The following is a 23465-nucleotide window of genomic DNA, read 5'->3' on the forward strand; positions in this document are numbered from 1 at the left end:
ATAGTACGGCAGCTGAGATGACTGGAGACACAATACAGTGAAGATAGCCACTGTGTTTAGGCTGAGTCCATCAGATGCTGCAGAGTGTCCTGGAACAACAACATGGCCAAGACAGGAGATGCTGGAGTACACAAGGAGAGATACCAACACTATGGAACAGGAAACACGTGTAAGACGTTATCACCGGCATCTAAGCAACGCACAAGAAAGAAAAGGAGGAGGCACCAGTCCAGGCAGAAATGACGGAGCAGCCAGATGGGAGGACTTCCTGGATTGGCAGCGTGGCATCCACATCTTCCAGCAACAGGCCTGAGAGAGCCTCCAGGAGCACTGTTGTCCAACAAGATGCAGCGGCAGCTTGTGACAGCTTGTGACAGAATGGTACCAAAACATCCTCCAAGAGCAACTTCTCCCAACCATCCAAGAACAGTTTGGTGACATACAATGCCTTTTCCAGCATGATGGAGCACCTTGCCATAAGGAAAAAAGTGATAAGTGGCTTGGGGAACAAAACATTGAAATTTTGAGTCCATGGACAAGAAACTCCCCAGACCTTAAACCCATTGAGAACTTGTAGTCAATCCTCAAGAGGCGGGTGGACAAACAAAAACCCACACATTCTGACAAACTCCAAGTATTAGGCAAGTATGAGCAGCCATCAGTCAGTATGTGGCCCAGAAGTTGATTGACAGCATGCCATGGCGAATTGCAGAGGTCTTGAAAAAGACTGCAAATATTGACTTTTTGCGTAAACTTAAAGTAATTGTCAATAAAAGCCTTTGATACTTATCAAATGCTTGTAATTTTACTTCAGTATACCATAGCGACATCTGACAAAAAGGTCTAAAAACACTGACGCCGCAAACTTTGTGTAAACCAATACTTGTGTCATTCTCAAAACTTTTGCCCATGGCTGTAGAGTCTCAAATTTAAAGTAGTTGAGAGATAATACAAACTTGACAGACATTATAAGGAAAGTGATTTATTTCTCTGGAATATCAGGTTCATTATTCAGGACCCAATTAACTGATATATTGGTTATATTAAATTACTGTGTATAAAGCTTTTAGATCACAGATAAATAGTATAAATGTAAGCTATCGGGATACCTGCTATTAAGCATAGATTACTGCAGTGGGGTCATGTAAGAGAGATCACAGGCTATAAACAATAAGTTGCAGAAAATACAAATATTTGTAAAGATTGATATGAGCCAGTGTGGCCATTATTAGAGAAAGGTGGATAAGTCTCCCGGGTTTGGAGCTACCCGGCAGTGACCACCTAGTTACCCAGTGAAGTAGGCAGCACAGGCAGCTGATGACGCAATTCGCGTTGAATCGCATCATCGTGGCTCCGCCCCCTGCTCCACAGTGCCGGTGATCTTGTATCGTCACGCCCCCAGACCTGCCCACCTCTGCCGATCCCCACCGCCCCAGACCCTGCCACCTCTGTCAAGCCCTGCCCCCTGCAGAGGTTGGCAAATATGCCCTCCAGATATACCCTTGTTTATTTAGGTACAAAGTTACTTGTTTTTTTGCCTTGCTCCTTAGTGCCGTATAATAATATGTTAGATTTAATACTAACACTAAAAAGTAAAATAATGTAAATGCATTAATAGGCATTTCCATGGCTGGACCCACTTCAATTAGAAATATCACGTAACATAATTCATCTCTTAAAGATCTGCAAAAGCTCAGAACAAGCAGAATTCACTGAGTCACAGCTCCATGCTGTCTGGTAATAATGCCTTTGTAACAATAGAGCTCTTTGTCTGGAACAGAACAAGCAGACAAGAACATTGCCATATTTATACACTTACTGTATATGTTACCTCCAGGCCTGTTTGGATGGAATTGAGAACACTTGCAGCGACAGAGATCATGTTCCCCAGTCATTGTCACTATTTTCTCAGAATGCTTTATTGATTCTCTGACTAGTGTTTAATTAATCGACTTCTATATTTGTCACACTAACCTTGAAGCAAATTATCTTCTGTTACATTTCTGTGCAAATTCATTGATCTTTTATTACAGAAAATCCATTATTTTAGATGTACCAAAGTCTGTTATAACACATATTAGGTTGGTTGAATGCCCTTTATCAGACAAGAAACGTATAGCATCACTTTTAATCCTGCTTTGACATGTGTGTATATAAATTAAATATTAATTAAAGCACATAAATAACTGAGATATTTGCTATTTAAGATTCAATTGGTTGTCCCATGCCTCAAGTGGGGATACGACAGCGGCGTATTTATACTCTCCCGAAAGTCGAGGGAGGCTCACGATTTTTTGGTAGCGTAGGTTCGTACTACGCACTTCCTAGTAAGTGGGCAGAATGGGGAGAATTTTCACGGAGATCGGGGGTCCCAGAGTAAAGGGCAGGGCTTAATCATGCTATTCTTCAAGAATTGCGTCATTTGGCCCCGCCCCTATTTAAGTATGCACTATTCGTGGTGGTTTACATTGAGGGGGTGGGGCTTAATGACACAAAATGTCATGGCCCGTCCCCCACCTGCTTCTCTTCCCCGGGCTTCTCCCAGGGAGGAAAAATGAAATGTAGGCAAGTATGTTTATAATGGTTGCAAGGTGTGTGGTTCACAAGGGCCCCTGGGTTCAGGGGGCTCACACCACACACCCTAAATCCATTTCTTCAATACTTACCTCTCCAGGGTCGTGCATCAGCAGCACCAGCACTGCAGAAATCATACATTTTGCATATGCACAGTAGAAAAATCGCCTGGCACAGAGTCTTCTAGTGCTCACTAATGCAGCGCAGTGCTGGATAACGAGGAGGGGGTCCATATGAAGAGACTGCACATGGACCCCTGCTCTCTTAATAAACCACTGAAATACGATATTGATGGTCTGGCTCAAAAAAGTATTGATTTGTATGAATGGACATGACACAGCTTATCAGTTAACTTCTATCTATCTATCTATCTATCTATCTATCTATATTAGTGACATGCAGTAAGGTCAATGGCTAGGGAGTCACACATGAAGATGAGTCTGAGTGCTGGGAGTGTCACGGCTGCCAACACTTGAGACTCCTGGGAGGAGGCAGGCCTACTAGGCACAATAAACTGGGGTGGCTTTAGGAATGACCTTTTCATGAAATCTCGATAGCACGGAATAATAGTAAATAGAATTTAGTCACAGGAGAAATATAATAGCAACGTCTCACATAGTCTCAACAACACTGAGGTTCACATAAGCAATAATGAGTATAGGAGAAAATCCCCCATATAGTCTTTAACACAGAAAAGTTAATATGGTAGGGAACCCTGAGTCCAGTATGAGGCTAACACCTCAGGATGGTATAGAGGAGCTTCACCTGGGTGGAACCCTGTATAGATGGAGATCCGGAGCAGAGTGAGCCCTGTGATACGGTGAAAGATGGAGCAGGGGTGAGCCCTGTGATGCTGTGAGGTTGAAGCAGGGTTGAGCCCTGTGATGCGGTGAGGTCAAAGCAGGGTTGAGCCCTGTGATGCGGTGAGGTTGGAGCAGGGTTGAGCCCTGTGATGCAATGAGGTTGAAGCAGGGTTGAGCCCTGTGAAGCGGTGTGGTTCTGGAACAGTGTTGAGCCCTGCGGTGTAACTAGAATCCGGAGCGGGGTTGAGCCCCGCGTTGCAATGAAGGTTGAAGCAGGGTTGAGCCCTGTGGTGTGACTAGAATCTGGAACTGGGTTGAGCCCCGCGATGCGGTGATGATATCTGTAACGGTGCAGTTGACAACTGTAACGAAGTTGGGTTCGATGTCCACAGGAGTGAGAGGCAACAGGCAAAGTAAATAGTGCAGCAAAAGGTGAAACCACAGCAGTGGAGCAAAAAGCAATACTTTGGCAATGGCTATGCTGAGCTCTGTAGTGCGGCTGGTAACTGGCATCAGAAGTTTAGCTGGAACATGAGCGGAGATATAGCAAAGTCCACAGCAACCTACAGGCACAGCAGGGATCTGACAGGAGTCCAAGAAAGACCTGAAAGTAACGTTGCACAGACACTGAGACACAGTTAGTAACAGGCTTTATACTAGAGGTCTGTCAGTTCAGAACATGTGACCCAAATGGAAACAGGTTTGAAATAAAGAGCAATCTAGGAATCCCACAACCTGACAACACCTTGGAAACAGATGATCACTTTAACACTCTATTCCCTGTATGTGAAGAACGCCAGCAAAGTAATCTATCTTTATGTACTGAAATAGTCGCAGTCCTGACAGGGAGCCTGTCTCGCCCCCTACTCACTGTAACTCTCCACTCACAACACTAAGCTTCAGTGTCCATTGATTCTTCTACCTTCATCACTGTGTCTTCTCTTGCTTCTGCTGACTGAGCTCCAATCTCTAAACACTGGTCACATGACATATCCAAGGTGTCCATCAGTGTTCAAGGCACGCTCCCCATACTCAGAGGTCTGCCTCTATTAGCTCTATTTCTGTGCAGCTTACTGCCCGTGGTGTGGCCCCACCCCCAGCTCTGAAAAGTAGTGTCTACCTATACAGAAGCTAGGCTGAGCTGTTGCCTCTTTTACGGTCAGTGGCTTTGTATTTTCATCTTTGTTTCAGCACTTTGAGCTTTATGTGCTTGTTTCTTAGGCCCTGATTCAGAGGTGCTCGCTATTTGCGAGCGCTCGCTCTGAATCAGGGCGGGACGGTTTTTTTTTAGCTTCAGCCTCCAGGCCGCTCGCAAAGCTGTGGGTGACCACCCACAGAAGTGCGAGCGGCCTGGCGATGGTCGCGATTATCGCGACCATCGGCATTGCGAGGAGGCCCTAAGGTAGGGTCTCAGCACTCGCAATGCCAAGTGGATTTCCAGCTCTAATAGAGCAGGAAGTCCACTACTGAGATCACGAGTGATGTCAGTAGGGCCGCCCACAAACGGCAGGCGTTCCTTCGGGAATGCCTCCGTTTGTGCAGCCACCCCTCCTACCCACCTACAAAACGAGGCGAGCTGTCGATCAACATCAACAGCCTCCCCGTCTTGTAGTGAGCCCCGGAGCGATGGAGCTGCTATCGCTCGCTGGGGCACGCGCATGCGTACGCAGGAGGCGGCGCATGCGCAGGGGCCAAACATCCACCCACTATGCGCTCGCGAGAGGGTCTGAATCAGACCCTTAGTGCGCACTGGGGGTATGTATATGTCCAGTATCTTCTAGTGTAAGACCATGGTTAGACAATGTTTACATTGTATTAAGCATTCTTTTGCCCTTTGTGTTCATTCTGTTTGTGTGGTTTTATTTGTTTATATGTTATTTGTAGCAGCTTGGTTTATTCTTAACTTTTTATTTTCAACGCCGGACTGCAAGCCCCGCAGACTCTGTGCGTCTGGTGTTGCCTGGCAACGGGACACCCAGGCTGCAGTGGGATGACGGGGACAGAGTGACGTCATCAGCAGGTGTCCATCCGGATGTGCGGCGCAGTCCTGGCGTCTTCACAGCGATGTAATCTTTCTTCTCATACTTAAGGAGGGGTAAGTTGCCTTTTGTAGTTACTGAAGGATTGTCTTGCATTTGATGTGATTGAAGTCTTGAAAAGAGGTGCTTGTAAGCAGGGCCGCCATCAGGGGGGTCTGCCGGGCCTGGAGTCCCGGGCCCGGATAGAGCGGGGGCCCGGTGACAAGAGGGTAATGAAATCGGGCTTCGGCAGCCTGGGAGAAACGGCGCAGTGCCGCCACCAGTATTTGATGCATGGCACCATCCGCGAGCATTACAGCTCGCGGACCGGCGGCCAATCAGGAGTGGCCGCTATGGCCGCTCCTGATTGGCTGCTGGTACGCGAGCTGTGATTGGCTCGCGGCCAACGCCATATTTGAAGTGCCGCCGGCAGCGCTGCGCTGTTTCTCCCAGGCTGCCGTTGTGTGTCTGCGCCGCTGACTCTCGGGGCCGGGCCTGCTGACACTGAGAAACAAGGTAGGACCCGGAGTCCCTGCCGTATGCCCCTCCACCTAGTGCAGCTGGCCTTCCCTACCCTAACCCCCTACTCCAGCCAGCCTTCGCCTGCCCTTTGCTCCCCTTGTCTAGGCAGCCTTCTCTTCCCTGTGCCCCCCCAGTCCAGCCAGCCTTTCCTTCCTCTGTCTAATCAAGCCACCCTTCCCTTCCCTGTGCTCACCCTAAACCAGCTATCATTCCCTGCCCTGTGCCCTCTAATCCAGCCAGTCTTTTCTGCCTTGTCCCCCCTTCCCAGTCCAGCCTTCCCTGCCCTGTGCTACCTCTAATCAATACATACAAAAACAAGGAGGAAAGTAGGGCTAGTTGTTGGGGCACACTTAGAAAACTAAAATAAAATATAACTTTTATTTGGTATAATTAAATAAAATGTAAGGTACCAGAATCCCCCAAGAAAAAACAAAACTATAAAAATATAAATGTAAATGGATCTAATAAGGTCCTGAGGTGATCCTCTGGCGAAATACTAAACAATTAATAATCATTCCAATGGGTATGGTATTCGTGGTCAAAATAGGTAAAGGTGTTTAACCATAAATAGGATACACGGATAAGAATATGGTTCGTGGTGCTCTGACTGACACACTTGGGGTCCCCAAATATTCCTCTTTAATCTACGGAACCTGGTATTCCCTGGGGGTCTCCCCTCCAAGTACTAATCAGGCCTAACACCTTTTAGCTTCCAAGATCAGACGAGATTGGGCATTTTGGTGATGTATGGCCGTAGTAATAGTCATATGAGGAAGGGTAGAATGCCCCCACCTAGGTCAGAGCAGAGACGTAACCAAATGATGGATGTAGGACTAGTGCAGTGAGAAGTCCATTTTTATTATAAAAACCGTGTACCAAAAAAGTTTACGCATGAGCATAATTTCATTGTTACACTTGTAATTTGTGCGTCAACATTATCAAAATAGACAGAATAGGTATTTTCTTAATATATAATTAATGTAACAAAAAAATATAAAACAGATCGCCTTTTAATCCTGGTAGGATATCTGCAGTAATTAAATATAACATATATGTGCAGATGACATCTCCTATGTGACTCACTTAGAGTAATAATAGAGTATCACAAAATGAACACTCTCAGTTGGTCAAGGGTGTCAAAGATGTCATAAAACTATCACAATAATAGAGTTATTTGGTATGTATGGATCACAGATAATCTGTTATTAATCTTATTAATGAGCTGATAAATTAAGGTTCCCATATATTTGTACAAGGAAGCATAACATTAGCTCCAGGGTAATTCTGAAGCACAAGTATCTTGGAGGGAACCTCTTGTTTCAGTATTACAATTTCCTTATGTACTTCTATAGCAGAGTAATCCGCTGTTAGAATGTGCAATGAGTTAGTAGAATAGGATTCACATACAATACACAAAATACATAGAACATAAAGTAAGCTCCAAGAGAAATTTCGGGAGCACAGGAGGGAAAGTGAGATTACAATGCAGCAGTTAGTATATTACTCATTGATGAAAATATGTATCATATGCGATCACAAATGTCATAATATTCACATAGATGTTATACATACAGCTTAATCTGCAAATGAAGAAAAAGATTTATGAGACTGCAAATCTCAGTACATATGCATAGTATTGTATTAGCCAAGAAGGCTTTATATTTATCTCAAATTCCACATGGGCTCTAATACTGGAGCAGGTAAACTATTTCCTGCTGCATAGATTTCTATTCCCAAACTGATGGGACGTCCTTCCACTGCAGGAGCTATACTTTATTTAAGGGGGCATAGTACTATGCATATGTACTGAGATTTGCAGTCTCATAAATCTTTTTCTTCATTTGCAGATTAAGCTGTATGTATAACATCTATGTGAATATTATGACATTTGTGATCGCATATGATACATATTTTCATCAATGAGTAATATACTAACTGCTGCATTGTAATCTCACTTTCCCTCCTGTGCTCCCGAAATTTCTCTTGGAGCTTACTTTATGTTCTATGTATTTTGTGTATTGTATGTGAATCCTATTCTACTAACTCATTGCACATTCTAACAGCGGATTACTCTGCTATAGAGGAAATTGTAATACTGAAACAAGAGGTTCCCTCCAAGATACTTGTGCTTCAGAATTACCCTGGAGCTAATGTTATGCTTCCTTGTACAAATATATGGGAACCTTAATTTATCAGCTCATTGATAAGATTAATAACAGATTATCTGTGATCCATACATACCAAATAACTCTATTATTGTGATAGTTTTATGACATCTTTGACACCCTTGACCAACTGAGAGTGTTCATTTTGTGATACTCTATTATTACTCTAAGTGAGTCACATAGGAGATGTCATCTGCACATATATGTTATATTTAATTACTGCAGATATCCTACCAGGATTAAAAGGCGATCTGTTTTATATTTTTTTGTTACATTAATTATATATTAAGAAAATACCTATTCTGTCAGAACGGTCTATTTTGATAATGTTGACGCACAAATTACAAGTGTAACAATGAAATTATGCTCATGCGTAAACTTTTTTGGTACACGGTTTTTATAATAAAAATGGACTTCTCACTGCACTAGTCCTACATCCATCATTTGGTTACGTCTCTGCTCTGACCTAGGTGGGGGCATTCTACCCTTCCTCATATGACTATTACTACGGCCATACATCACCAAAATGCCCAATCTCGTCTGATCTTGGAAGCTAAAAGGTGTTAGGCCTGATTAGTACTTGGAGGGGAGACCCCCAGGGAATACCAGGTTCCGTAGATTAAAGAGGAATATTTGGGGACCCCAAGTGTGTCAGTCAGAGCACCACGAACCATATTCTTATCCGTGTATCCTATTTATGGTTAAACACCTTTACCTTTTTTGACCACGAATACCATACCCATTAGAATGATTATTAATTGTTTAGTATTTCGCCAGAGGATCACCTCAGGACCTTATTAGATCCATTTACATTTATATTTTTATAGTTTTGTTTTTTCTTGGGGGATTCTGGTACCTTACATTTTATTTAATTATACCAAATAAAAGTTACATTTTATTATAGTTTTCTAAGTGTGCCCCAACAACTAGCCCTACTTTCCTCCTTGTTTTTGTATGTACTGTTCTTTGGGCTATGGGAGCACCACCAACAATTTTCTGTATGATCTTATTTGTAAGCAATGATCACGTATGGTTGGTCCTTTGTGGATAATATTGATCTAATTTGAGAAAATCGGCTCTGTGCAGAATCTCCCCTTTCTTTTTGCCTACCTCTAATCAAGCCAGCCTTCCCTTCTCTGTGCTCATCCTAAACCAGCCATCCTTCACTGCACTGTGCCCTCTAATCCAGCCAGTCTTTTCTCCTTGTCCCCCCTTCCCAGTCCAGCCTTCCTTGCCCTGTGCCTCCCCCCTAGTACACCTAGCCTTCCCTGCCCTATCCCCGTCTAGTCCAGTCAGCTATCCCTGCCCTGTGCCCCCCAATTAAGGTCCAGCCTTTCCTGCCCTGTGCACCCCCAGTCCAGCCTTCTCTGTGCAGTGCCAGTCCAGGCTTCCCAGCTGTATGTCCCCATGTCCATCCTTCCTTCCCGACCCCAAACTTTGAGAATGTTTAAACTGGTTTAATCACCAATTGACGTCCCACCCCCGAGTGTAACTCCACCCACATTATACAAAGCTCCGCCCACCTCTGTGCCATCCCCGGGGGGGCCATGCCTATTTTGTCAGTACCGGGCCCCACGATTTCTGATGGCAGCCCTGCTTGTAAGCATCGAAATGTCATCATGATGTGGGTATTGTTTATGATTTAATACAGTTATCATTGCATTCAAAAGACCTGGGGTGCCATCCGTCTTTGTATGCTATGTATAAATCGTTCGTTTGTATGTGTGTTCATGATAAACTAGAGAACTATTGAACCGATTTTGATCGGGTTTTCACTGAATTGTTCCTTGAGATCCTCCGAGTATCATAGGCTATAAATCATAATGCATCCGAATACTTGAATAAGTTTGAGGATAGATAAGCACCCTGTTTGATATGTAATTTTGTTAGGTAAGTTAAGGGTTAAAAGCTGGAGGGGGATGTGGTTAGTATTCGTCACTTGAGGAGTATAAGCCTATGGTAGGATTTAAGGGAGGGCTTAGAGGTTCCATATAAATAGCCTGGTGAGGGGAGCCATCTTCCTCTTTCCAGTTTATTTCAACCAGGCTGGCTAAGTGGCATATGTATTGTATTTTATATGTCTGTCTTTCTCTTCTTCTTTCACATTTCACACCCCATTTATTTCCCCTGGTCTACCACCCTCTCTGTCTCCTGTTAGTTTTATCTTTTACTACCTTCCTTTTTCTAATTTCCCCCCTGTCCTTTCCTTTCTGCACATGTTCCATACTTTTCCTCCCCCTTCCCCTGCTTGTGTTTCCATATAGTCCCTGTTACCTGCCAGTGCCCTCCCTCCCTGTCATTTCCAGATACACAGGCCCCGTGTCCCCCCCCCGCCCCCGGCTGCCAGGCCTCTCACCTCCGTGGCTGCTTCCCCAGCCAGGCGAGGGGCATGGTCCGCTCAGGCGCAAGGCTCCACCTGCCTGCACTCCCGCTGCCGGCTCTCGATTGCCGCCCCCCCACATCGACCACCCCTTCCCCGCGGCCGCCTGCTCTCAAGCAGCAGCAATATTAGCTAGACGGCCCCCACTCCCCGTCTCCCCTCATGCTAAGCGCGGCCACCCCGCTCCCTGCACCGGTGGCTAGCTCCACCCACAGGGTTGCGGCGGCCATCTTGTGCAGCCAGGCGCCGCATGGTGCTCTGCTGCACCCCTCCGACCCCCCCATTCCCCCACTACTTAAGAAAAGGGGGACACCTCCCTGCACAGCCCCCCCCCCTGCTCTGCCAGCACCAGAGACCCCCTTGGTGCGGTGTCCCCTAGCGCGCCACCCACCAACTTGTCCCCTTTCCCCCCCCGCACCCTGGGGTGGGGGTTACACCCCCCCTTGCATTTAGGGGCGGCTGGTGCACAGCACAATAATCCTGCCCCATTCAAGCCTACAATGACGCGCCGCCGGGCTGCCCCCCCCCCTTATTTCCCTGCCACCGGGATGCTGCACATAAGCCCAATGCATTTTTCAGCCCCTTATCATCCGCCCCGCTTATGCACTGCCAGCCACTGCCCCCCACTCTTCTCCAGTTTGCCCCCTCCACTGCTAACGCGGCCCCCCCCCTTTTTTCCCAGGGATTGGCGCCTCACTACAAGGCGCAATAGCTATGCCCATCCAGCCGCATGCCACTACAGCTGTTTTCCTGAACCCATGCATGTTTCCACACCCTCCTCACACCCCTCCCCCCCAAAACCTGATCCCGTACCCCCGCTGGCTACAGCATCTCCTGCTCTTTCTTCTGCGGAGGGACTTTGTTGCGTGGGTTTCACCGGATATTTTTTCAAGCCCCCAGGTCACAGTTTTTTGAGCGTCTAGGACCATTGTTGAGGTCCAGCGGACAGATGGTGCTGATGTCGAATCAAGTCGTGGTGGGCGCACCGCGCAGCGAGGGACTGTTGGCGAACACAAAGGAGCCAGTGGCTGGGCCTTCCACGTCAGGATCAGGTGAGCATGGTGTTAACCCATTTGCGCAGCACACATTCCCCTTCCACTGATGATTCTAGCGATTCTTCCAGTTCATTTGTAAATCCGCGCAAGCTTAGGCGTTACTTAGTGCAAATTTAATGGGTAGCAAGGGTGCCCTTAGAGATTTAACACAGTGTCAGCAATTGAGGTTCCGGATGAAGCGCGGATTATGGTTCACTGAGCGAATACGGCTATCCTTAAAGATTTAAAGTTTAAAGTAGGGAGCGGTTAGTGAAGAGTAAATTTGTGAATATGTTTGTGATTACGGCTGACGCACGTAGGTTTAGTTCAGGCTAAGTCAGCAGGAGTAATGGCGGGGGCCTTCGGGTATGTTATGTTTTTTGCGGCGTGCTACCTTGAGTCCAGACACAACAGGAGGGACAGGCAGTGTTTTCAATTAGGTTTCAAGGATGTTGAGGTTTGGCTTGCTCAACCAACTGCCTAGCTTGCCTGCGGAATCCTCGGTTGGTCGGAAGCAGCCCTTTCTGGCCTGCCCAGATCTGTGGGCATCAGCCGCTGGTAGTGCTACGCGTGTAATAACACGCAGGGTCATATGGGGCAGGCTGTGGATACAGTCATATCTGCATGCTCTGTGGGAGCATTCATCCAGCCAAGGTGTGCGCTTTGGTCTGCCGCACAGGGTCAAGGAGAATATTGCAGCAGCAGCGCAGAGGTGTTCAGAAAAGCACCGTCATTGATTAATTTGGGGGGTTTTGGTGTGGGTTTGCATTTATCTTTGACACAGGAATATCCGTGCTTTCTGAGAGGAATCTGAAAGCGGAAGTCGGGTGGGGGCCCATGCGTGGCCCCTTTTGCTCCACCCACTTTTGGTAGGGTTTAGGTGCACCGCCTTCAAGGGGGTGTCGTAGAAGGAATTGGGTAAATTGGGGTTGTTACAGAGTCTCTTACATAAATGGAAGGGTTCGGCAATCTCACAAAATATCTGTCAGATCACTGCGCCGTTTAACAAACGGGGGGAGGGCTCTACTAGCTAAGGCAGATATCGCATCTGCTTTTTGACTGCTGCCCATTTCACCCCGAGTCCTTTAAATATTTGGGGTTTGGAGTTGCAGGGCTCAATTACGTTACACAGAGGGAAAGCCCTTATGGCCTTGTGGTTAAGATGACTGTTTTTACATGCCGGCCGATTGGCTTTTTCATTTCGTGTACTTTAGTTGAAGGTTTTAGTTACTTTTTGCAGTAGTTGTCCATGCGGGTATTGGGACATACTGTTGTGTCCCGCTACCTGGATGTTTTCATGTTATGGGGCTAGTAGATACCAGAGTTTGCCAGTATTCAATTAATTTCCTTAGTTTAGTCGTTATGGGAGCCCCGATGGCTCGTGACAGGTAAGAAGGTTCAGTTATGCGCATTATCTTATTTGCGGATAGAAATCGATACCTTGATAGGATTATGCCGCTTGCCTAGGGCGAAGGCGTGGCGTTTTGGGGAGTTGCTAGTAGCATTTCATTTTGGCAAAAAAAAAAAAAAAAAAAGTTTCGCTAGTACAGTTGCAGTCACTATCGGGCCCCCTCAGTTTGGCATTTAGAGTCATACATAGGGGTCGGTTTTTCAGTAGACGGCTAGAAGGAGCCACAGCAGGGGTTAGGAAGCCTCGTCACCTCATATGTGTCCCTCTGGAGCGGAGTGGACATGCTGCGCATTTGTTTGTTTTTTATGCGCAAATTCAACGGAGTACAGTTCTGCACACGTCACCCGTAGCCAAGTCCGAACTTAGGCCCTCATTCAGAGCCACTCGCTAGCGGCAGTACGCTCGTTCCGAGCGATGTTCGCACATCTGCGCATGCGTACGGTTTTTAGTACGCATGCGCGAACCAGTCAGTGCGGCCGAAAATCGTTGGTACGCAATATAGCGAGGGCCTGCTATTTTGAGTGACAGAATGAGGCGTATGTGGGTGGTAACAGGGGAAGGTGCTTGAAAACGGGGAGTGGAGATCCGAACGCAGGCGTGCTTAAAGGTCAAAACGGGCGTTTTAAGGGAGTGCATAATTAATACAGCAGCGTCATTGACCACGTCACTTGGTTTTTTTTAACTCAGAACTGCTCGCAAAATAGCGGTTGAAAACACCAACCACAGAATAGCGAGCAGTTCATACACTGTACGATGTACTCGATTAATCTAATAAATAGCGGACATGACGTATGGTGCGTGCGGCCAGGGGGCGTTTTTATCAAATAAACGAGCGTATGTTTTGCTCGCTTGTTCAGACTTAGAGGTGGGAACAGACTGCAATTTGCGAACGGATCATTTGAATAGCCACCCCTTGTTTTTGAACGAACGACCACAAATAGCGAACGGCTCTGAATCAGGCCCTTAGACCGTTACGTATGCATCCTGTTCATTAAGTGATGCATTTGAAGGGGAGTGTGGCAGGGAGCCTTGGCCGGTTTCCTGTGGGGTTCAGGGCCTAGACAGGAACATCCTTATTCTTGAGAATTTTTCAATTGTAGTGGCGGTCGAACTGCGGTCCAGCAAGCCTTGCATTAGGCAAATCCTGTTTGGTGATAACTTAGGTGTGGTATAAGAAGGCTCTAATCTAGGACGGACTTGGATCCGGCCTCGCAGTGGTTAGGCATCTATGTGTTTAAGGAATATTGAGTTTAGGGCATGGCATGTTTCGGGCGTTGCTACCAAGATAGTGGACATCTTATATCGTTCAGTAGGACATGTTTCATTCGCTCGCGCCTCCTGCTAATTTACATGGTTTCTCCTTCCCCTTCCATGCCTGGCGGATCGTCACGCCGGCATCCAGGGACTAGCACGGAAGTCATGGGCACCAAGTACTTTAAGACCTACACGCTAGTTTTGTGCGATTGGCAAGGTGTTTAGCTTCCAAGAGCGGGCGGTTTCAGATGGTTGATGATTGTATGGCAGAGTTTGTCTGTAGCTGCTATGACAGGGGTCGTTCCAAGGCGGCTTGTCTCCAGTGTTACCCAGTATAATTTTCCAAGTTGCACGTTTGGCGGATCCTGACAAATTATTTGTATTAAACAAGGCATTTAATAGGGTGGGCAAGAGAGTATTAACAAAGGTATTTAATAGGGTGGGCAAGGCAGTGTCCTAACAAAGGCGTTGCGCGGAGCCCCATCAACGCAGCCCTATTACAGGATTTGATTGGGCCAGTAAAGGAGTGGCTTCGGTCAAGTGCTAGGCGCCTCCCCCCCCCCCCTTTTTGATTAGCATTTTCATTAGCTTACTTTAGGGCTTTTAGAATGGGTGAGCTAGTTGCTGCTACTAAGATTTCTGCGCTATCAGGTTTAATGTTAAAATAAGGTGGTTATCAAACCGGTATTGAGCTTGTGCTGAATAGATGGGTCTAAGACAGATTAACTGGCAGGGAGCGAAGGATTTCTATTCAGATGCATGCAGATCCAGTGATTTGGCCAGTTGCTCTTTGGGGTACTTTAATAGGGTTTGCCCTCCAGGTGGCGGGCAGTGGTTATCCATGTTAATCTAACTCCCTTTTGTCCAGGTCGTACTTTACGAGGGTGTTTCAGAATTATATTATAGCTAGGGCAGTGGATGTCGTATTTGAAACAAGTAGCATTAAGTAGTTGCGCTCCTTGCGAGTTTGTTGGGAAACCCAGGGGCCTTATGCCTACTGCCGCTAGGGATTCTGAAAGGATTTTCAGCTTTTGCCCTCAAGGAGGTTTTGCTGTTTTTCATCTTCAGATGGGTCACCCAACTATTTGTTTCCCTTTCCTTGTGGTTAGATTATTGTTGTTATTATACATAGCAATTTCTGTTTGTACTAAATACCAATATCTGTCTGTATAAATGCCAATTCTGTCTAGGTGAACTTTCGGACAGGGTTGTCCGTGAGTGCTAACTGTCGGGTGTGGGAAAATTCCTATATTTACTGGGCTAGCCAGCACCCTTTGGAGTTACATGCCCAATTTTGGTTGTGAGTGCGTAAGTGGCATTGCTTAGGATTACGAGAAATGCACTGTAAGTGTCTGCTAGATGCCCCATGGGCAGCAGAGGAGAAGTTTGGGGCCAGACTTGGGAGGCAATGATTTGGTCGCGTTCGTGGGTATTGAACAGATATGGCCATTGCACGCTTTTCATTTAGCGTTTGGTGGACGCGTCATACAATACCCAAGTTTATGTCACGGGGCAGAGAGCTTGCATAGGCCTGACGGGGTACATCTCACGAGCGCGCGGCTAGAGCGGTTCACCGATGACCTCTGCAGTTTTCAATTTCATTAAGAAGGTCACAGTTTTGGTGGCGGGCCTGGTTCTGCGAACCGGGCTTTGGCGGGAAGCAGTGCTCATGGGCGGCCTATTATTAGCGCAGGAGTGCCTGTGGTAGCATTCTTCCTTTGAGAGCGGCCAGTTTGTCACCGCCTAAAGGGGGGACATGGTCATTGTTCCAAGGGAGGGACCAATGCTGTGCCAATTAGGGAAGGATGGTACTGCCCCAGGTCAGTCTGTGCAGGGCGGGGATCCGCCCCTTTTTATTTGTATTGATATCCACTGGGCTGTGGCCTTGGAGCACTGCTTTCTTCTTGCCACCTATTCTAGAATTTCAATTTGATCAATAGATTCTGGCTGTGACCTCTTTGAATTCCATACATGTGTCAGTGTGTTTATTTCTAGGTTTAGGATTAAGTTAAGTTAACAAAAGGGAATAATAAAACAAATGGGTGACTTATTGCTATCATGCTAATTGGCTACACACACCACACATATACATACACACTTCACACATAAACACATACATACATACATGCATACACACACACACACACACACACCACACATGTACATATACATACACACACCAGACATATACACACACACACCACACACACACATATACTGTATATACACACATCACACATATACAAACACACGCACCAATCCTTTCTCCGCATGAGAATGTTATTACAGGGATAACTTACTCGGCTTCTTCCAGCAGCAGCTCCTGGTGTAATATGGAGGGGGTGGAGCTTGTGACAGAGAGGCTCCAGAGGACGCCAAAGCCGAAAAGGACTGAAGGAGAGGGAAGGGGCGTGGCCACCACACTGCCTGCACGGCTCTATGCAGGCAGACTGACTGATCTCACTGGCAACCAGGTCAGAGTGTCCCCATCCACATAATACTTTAATCGTCGATTCAGTAAAATGCCTAAAGAAAAATTGAACAATCACTCGGCATCATTAAACAAAATTAATAATCGCTCAGCAATAACGGGTAGGCACTGCTAGTATATTATAATAATTCCCAAGAGAGGATTTTTTTGCTTTTATTAGTAAAAGCGGAAGTTAACCTTGGACTAGGACTTATATATCAGGAATATATAAATATTTAGGGTTCAGTCTTGGCCCTATTTCCAACTGATACAGGCAATGGCCTGAATCAGATTTGGGAAAAGAGCAAGAAAGAACAAGTAACTGTGCATCTTGGTAAAACCGTGTTGCACAGTGTGTGTGGCAGATTTAAAATCTGCAGAGAGAATTAGGGGTATATTTACTAAGCGCAGGTTTTTAGAAGTCAAGTTGTTGCCCATAGCAACCAGATTCTAGCTATTATCTTCTAGAAGGTGCTAAATAATTGAGAAGTAGAATCTGGTTGCTATGGGCAACATCACTTCTAAAAACCTGCACTTTATTAAATATACCCCAAACTGAAATCTTAATTGCATTGTAAAAAGCTGTCCAGCATGTGTGTGCTACATGGAAAGGCAGCCAGTATTTACCCCACGTGCAAAAAAATGTTTGATTTTGCACTCCTTATATTGCTGCATGGTTTGTTCAGGTACACAGATACTTGCTGTATCTTAAGCTATGTACACACTATACAACACTATTATCGTTTTAATGTTTCACAGATAAAATGGTTAGAAAACATCCACAAACGCATTCCTCTGAAAATCTCGTCCTCAATTTCCCGATATCCAGCAGTGTGTGTGCATTCTCCATAATCTGCTTATATTTCCTCAGATTTTTCTTGATTATATCATCATCCTTGTGGGGGTTCATATGCAAATTCACTGTGAAATTCGCCATGTACGTCACTTAAATTGTATAGTGTTTAGCACAGATATTGGGACCGTGAGTTTGCTGAAAAATTATCAATTTGATCAAAAAATTGCATAGTGTGTAGTATGTACCTAGCTTTACTCTATTCCCAAATCTGAGCCAGGCCCAATGTGCTGTACAGTTTTCACCCAGATCGATAATTTCCCATAGATACAAAAAGAAATCTAGAAATACAGAGGATGAAGAAAGAATATAGTACATGAGCATGAAGCAGTGGCGGATCTAGACTTTACTTTTAGGGGGGGGCGGTTTACTGTTTAGTCCTGACCCCTCCCATCTCCCCGGGACTCAGGCATGACCATCACTTTTGGGCAGAATAAGAGAGGCGACCGCGATCTTTACAAAGCAGAATGCCATATCTGATATCTGCTATGGTACGCCAACATACATCTGGGTGGTACTTAATATTTGCTGGTACCCCCAAAAATGGGTGTTTTTGGGGACATACCACAAATATTTGTTGATAAATAGGCCCCTATATAAAAGGCATTTATATAAAATACAATTGATATAAAACACAATATAGTTGAATTATTCATATTTAGAAATATATATATATATATATATACACATATAAATGTATATAATGTATAATGAATAGTTGTCTAATGAATAGTCTTGGGAGCAGCTGTCAGCGCCATGGTGGAGTAAGCAGCATGTGAGTCAGTGTCACTGTGACAAACCAGCCGCAGGAGCCGCCGGACGGAGAGGAGAAAAGATAGGTAAGGCGGAGAAAGAAGGGGAAGGGTGGGCTTGAAAATGAATGCAGCCGATTGGTTGCTGGTCTTGTGGGAGGAACCAAACACACGGAAACAACACAGTGACAGCACTAGGGTTTAGCTGCCCATAAAGATCATGTGATCGCGGGATCGTGGCCGCGATCAGTATCAGACTCCCGGTTTCTATGGTGGGGCACAAGTCCTCCTGTCCCCCAGGCTATCCGAGCGCTCTGCCTGTGAGCTGCTACAGTCAGATTGCCGGGACAGTGCCTGTGTGCGACCCGTCACTTGCACTGGAGGCAGCAGTGTGCTAGGGAGGGGCGATCACCCAAATCACCCCCACCTGGATCCGCCACTGGCATGATGTGACTTTTTCCTTGTATGCTGGAGTCAGATGCTATTCTGATATTCACACAAATGGCCAATGTTTATATATCTGTGCATACATCTGAGGCTCACAGCACATGTATCCCAATGTTGTACATACAGTGTCGGAGTACAGATTTGGACACATGGTAGCAGAAATGGACGGGATGTTACTGGATGCTGACTGGGAGGTAACGGGATGGCTAATAAGATGCACGGAGATGTTGCATCCTATGGGAGTGTAATGGGCGTGTCACTGAAAGAAGTTGTGTACAGAGATGCTCAACCAAGTTTTTCAGCATCTCTGGACGCTGACAGTGGGCGTCTCAGTCCTTGTACAATCGGACGCACGTATGTACACCAGGGAGGGACTTTATAGCTACATTAGCATAAAGACATAGGCACGACTGCGGCAAATAATCAGAACCAACCCCAGAAAGTCTTCCTTTAGAGAGATAGACTAACTGCAAGCAGGTGTCTGTATTGTGAAGCCAGGGTGGTGCATCTTGCCCTGTCGGAGAAGTGTTCTGCTATGTTCTGTGAGTTGGCCGATGCACAAGCGTGAATTAGCGATATGACATGATTATAATTGCATTGTATTCAGGGCTGGTGCAAGGTTTTAAGGCGCCCTAGGCAAAGGTTCACTATGCCACCCCTGCTTCCCCCAAACCCTCTGCCCAGCCCCTCACATACATATCTATTCCAGCTCTCTAATAGTACAGATTGCATCTGCGAAAAAATGTCTATACAGACTCAAAAAATGCAAATTGCAGCCAAATTGCAAAGCCGATGCAAAGATAGATAGAGAGAGAGAGAGAGAGACAGATAGATAGATAGATAGATAGATAGATAGATAGATAGATAGATAGATAGATAGATAGATATGAGATAGATAGATAGATAGATATGAGATAGATAGATAGATAGATATGAGATAGATAGATAGATAGATAGATGGATAGATAGATAAATATGTAGATAGATAAATATGTAGATAGATTGTTAGATAGATAGATATTAGATTGATAGCTAGATAGATAGATAGATATGAGATAGATAAATATGTAGATAAATTGATAGATAAATAGATAGATTGATAAATATGTAGATCGATAGATATTAGATAGATAGACAGATAGATAGATAGACAGATAAATATATAGATAGATAGATCAGTGTTTTCCAAACTGTGCGCCGTGGCATCTGGGGTGACTTTGAACACTTGCAGGGTGCCTCAGGTTGGTGGTCCAGCACTAAATTAAATTGTTTATGGTCAATATAATGTAAATATGTGGACAAACAGAAGTGCAAATCTGTCCACCACCACATAACTGAACCTAAGGATGACAGGTAAGCGCAATTTACTTCACTTTACTAAAAAAAAATTTTAATCTCTCAATAACAAAGTTTTGGCTTAGGAGTGCCGCGGAACTCAGATGAAGGCGCTTCTCAATGGATGTATGTGGAATAGTACTGTACTTGATTTTGATGGTATAATGTTGTTCTTTGGGTCCGGAGTGATTTTAATTTTGGAAGGGCTCTCCTTTCCCTCCCAGACGTGAATTTATATAAAAACAAAAAAAATAAAAAAATTATAATGTGTGGTATCATTCAAGTAGATATGGGTAAATGTATAGATACTTTCTTTGTCCCACATCACCGAGATAAAGGCAGAGTGCAAGATAAGTATAGAAAATAAAAATGAAACACACCCTTAAATGTGGTACTGTAGGGCTGTGTGCGTTAATAATTATATAAGTCCCACCGCCCGATGCAATAAAGTTGTAAAGAGGGGCATACCCCACTCACTCTGGTATAGATATAATCAGGTATAAAATGGTATCTTTTTTTAGCAAGCGTACCATACTCACAGGACATATATGCACTTTCCTCCTATCATGGTATCTTTAAATCATGCAACGGTCCTCAGCACCAACAAATTATAATTTTTAAATTCAAAAGGTAAGTATTTTATTCAATAAAAAACTTCAGCATAATCCAAATTAAAAATATATGATTCCTGTCTCCCCAAGACCAGTGGTAGATACAAGTTATTATTAGGTCCATAAATAGCCAATGCGTTTCAACCGATAGGGTGTTTCAAGGCATACTCTAACTTCCCCCTACTCTATCTTATAAACCCTCAGGGCTTTCCCTATTGGTGGGGGTGGAGACTACAGTAATTAACATGTAGGACCAGCAAAGAAAAGCGGCATACTCCTTCTAGGAGTATCTCCAATATATATGGACTTATCTGTTACAATATGTTCAGAAGGCAGTAATGTAGACTCCCCATAAGTTAAATAAAATAGCTTGGCATTGGTTTGTGTTCCATGAGCTGGAATGCAAACACTTCTGGTGGAATTGATGAATCGGTAGCCAGAGATGTGTGTTGGTGCTCTAGCATCTATCCTTCTGACAAGCTTCTCATTGCTGCTGGTTAAAATGTAGGGGGAACATAGTGGAGTACATTTCCCATCCACTATAAGTCCTCAATAGCGTGGGTACATCATGGGCTAATAGAGCTAATAAATAGCTGAATAAATCATCATATGAAAAACATCAATAATGATTTTAAAATATGTCAACAAAAAAAATAGATACATGATTATATAAAAAAGGGAATTATAAAATATTTTTAGGCATGGGAATACATGCATATCCCACATGGATAAAAGGGAGAGTTGTGATAAAATAACTGTCGAATATGTCTTAAAATGAATATAAAAGCAGGATATTAAATAAATAAAAATCCAAGTAAAAAATATATTAAAATAAACAAGAAAGGACCAAGTAGAAAAAAAACTCTATATCTTTTAGAATATTAATAGGCTCATATAGAGAAATAATAAATAAATAAATATAAAATATCTACAGTACCAGTCAAAAGTTTGGACACACCTTCTCATTCAATGGTTTTTGTTTATTGAAATTATTTCCAACATAGCAAATTAATACTGAAGACATAAAAACTATGAAAGAACACATATGGAATTATGTTGTAAACAAAAAAGTGTTAAACAGATCAAAATATGTTTTATATTTTAGATTCCTCAAAGTAGCCCCCTTTTGCTTGGATGACAGCTTTGCACACTCTTGGCATTCTCTTAATCAGCATCATGAGGTAGTCTCGTGGAATGGTTTTGAGTTAAAGGTGTGCCTTGTCAAGAGTCAATCTGTGGAATTACTTGCCCTCTTAATGTGTTTGAGACCATCAGTTGTGTTGTGCAGAGGTAGGGTTACTACACAGTGGACACCACTATTTGACTACTGTTGTAATCCATATTATGGCACCAACCACTCAACTCAGTTAAGAGAAATGACAGTCCATCATTACTTTAAGACATGAAGATCAGTCGATACAGAAAATTTCAAGAACTTTGAATGTAAGTGCAGTTGCAAAACCATCAAACGCTATGATGAAACTGGCTCTCATGAGGACCGCCCCAGGAAAGGAAGACCAAGAGTTACCTCTGCTGCAGAGGATAAGTTCACTAGAGTTACCAGCCTCAGAAACCGCTACTTAACAACACCTCAGATTAGAGACCACATAAAGTCTTCACAAAGTTCAAGTAGCAGACAAATCTCAACATCAACTGTTCAGAGGAGACTGCGTGAAACAGGCCTTCATGGTTGTATTGCTGCGAAGAAGCCACTACTGAAGATGAACAACAAGTAGAAGAGAATTGTTTGGGCCAAGAAATACCAGGAATGGACATTAGACTAGTGGAAATGTGTACTTTGGTCTGATGAGTCCAAATTTGAGATTTTTGGTTCCAACCGCCATGTCTTTGTGAGACGCAGAGAAGGTGGTGGATAGTTTCTGCATGTGTGGTTCCCACTGTGAAGCATGGAGGAGGAGGTGTGATGGTGTGGGGGTGCTTTGCTGGTGACACTGTTGGTGATTTATTCAAAATTCAAGGCACACTTTACCAGCATGGCTACCACAGCATTCTGCAGCGCCATGCCATCCCATCTGATTCGCACTTACTGGTACCATCCAAAAAATAAATACATGATTATATAAAAAAGGGAATTATAAAATATTTCTAGGCATGGGAATCCATGCATACCCACATGGATAAAAGGGAGGGTTGTGATAATATAACTTTCAAATATGTCTTTAAAAAAACCCAGGACATAAAAATACTTATAATCCAAGTAAAAAATATATTAAAATAAACAAGAAAGGACCAAGTAGAAAAAAACTCTATCTTTTAGAATATTAATAGGCTCATATAGAGAAATAAGAAATAAATAGATAAATATAAAATATATACAGTGTATATATGTGTTTGTGTATATATATATATATATATATTGTATTGAATATATTCTAAAGAACAATTTCTTTTGGTTTTGAGACTCCTTCTACCTGCAGACCAAGGGGACTGCCACGGGCACCACATTCGCTCCGAGTTATGCCAATTTAATCATGGACTTCTGGGAACAATCCCTGTGTATGGGGTCATGAATACAGAGCAAATCTGGTGTCCAGGACCAGGTACATAGATGATATCTTGTTCATTTGGCAAGGAAGTCAAACATTATTAGAGAATTTTTGTCAATATTTAAATGCGAATGACAGGAATATACAATGAACCTTTCATAGCAGTCAACAATCTTTTGATTTCTTGGACTTATCCATTTTTATTAATGATAACAACATATGTACTAAAACATATATTAAACCTACTGACTGCAACTCTTACACAGATTTTCAAAGCAACCATCATGAAAATTGGTTAACATCATTTCCCAATAGTCAATTTCACCGCA

At 44.1% G+C, this 23465-nt stretch overlaps 2 pseudogenes; one reads left to right on the forward strand and one right to left on the reverse strand.

Moving 5' to 3' along the window:
- Nucleotides 1–6558: 6558 nt before the first annotated feature.
- Nucleotides 6559–6676, reverse strand: LOC148543223 (5S ribosomal RNA; annotated as a pseudogene).
- A 1909-nt stretch (nucleotides 6677–8585) lies between these two features.
- On the forward strand, nucleotides 8586–8703 carry LOC148543224 (5S ribosomal RNA; annotated as a pseudogene).
- The last annotated feature ends 14762 nt before the right edge of the window (nucleotides 8704–23465 follow it).

The sequence above is a fragment of the Taudactylus pleione genome, unplaced genomic scaffold (assembly GCF_031769625.1).
Source record: "Taudactylus pleione unplaced genomic scaffold, aTauple2 ptg000005l, whole genome shotgun sequence".
Lineage (NCBI taxonomy): Eukaryota > Metazoa > Chordata > Amphibia > Anura > Myobatrachidae > Taudactylus > Taudactylus pleione.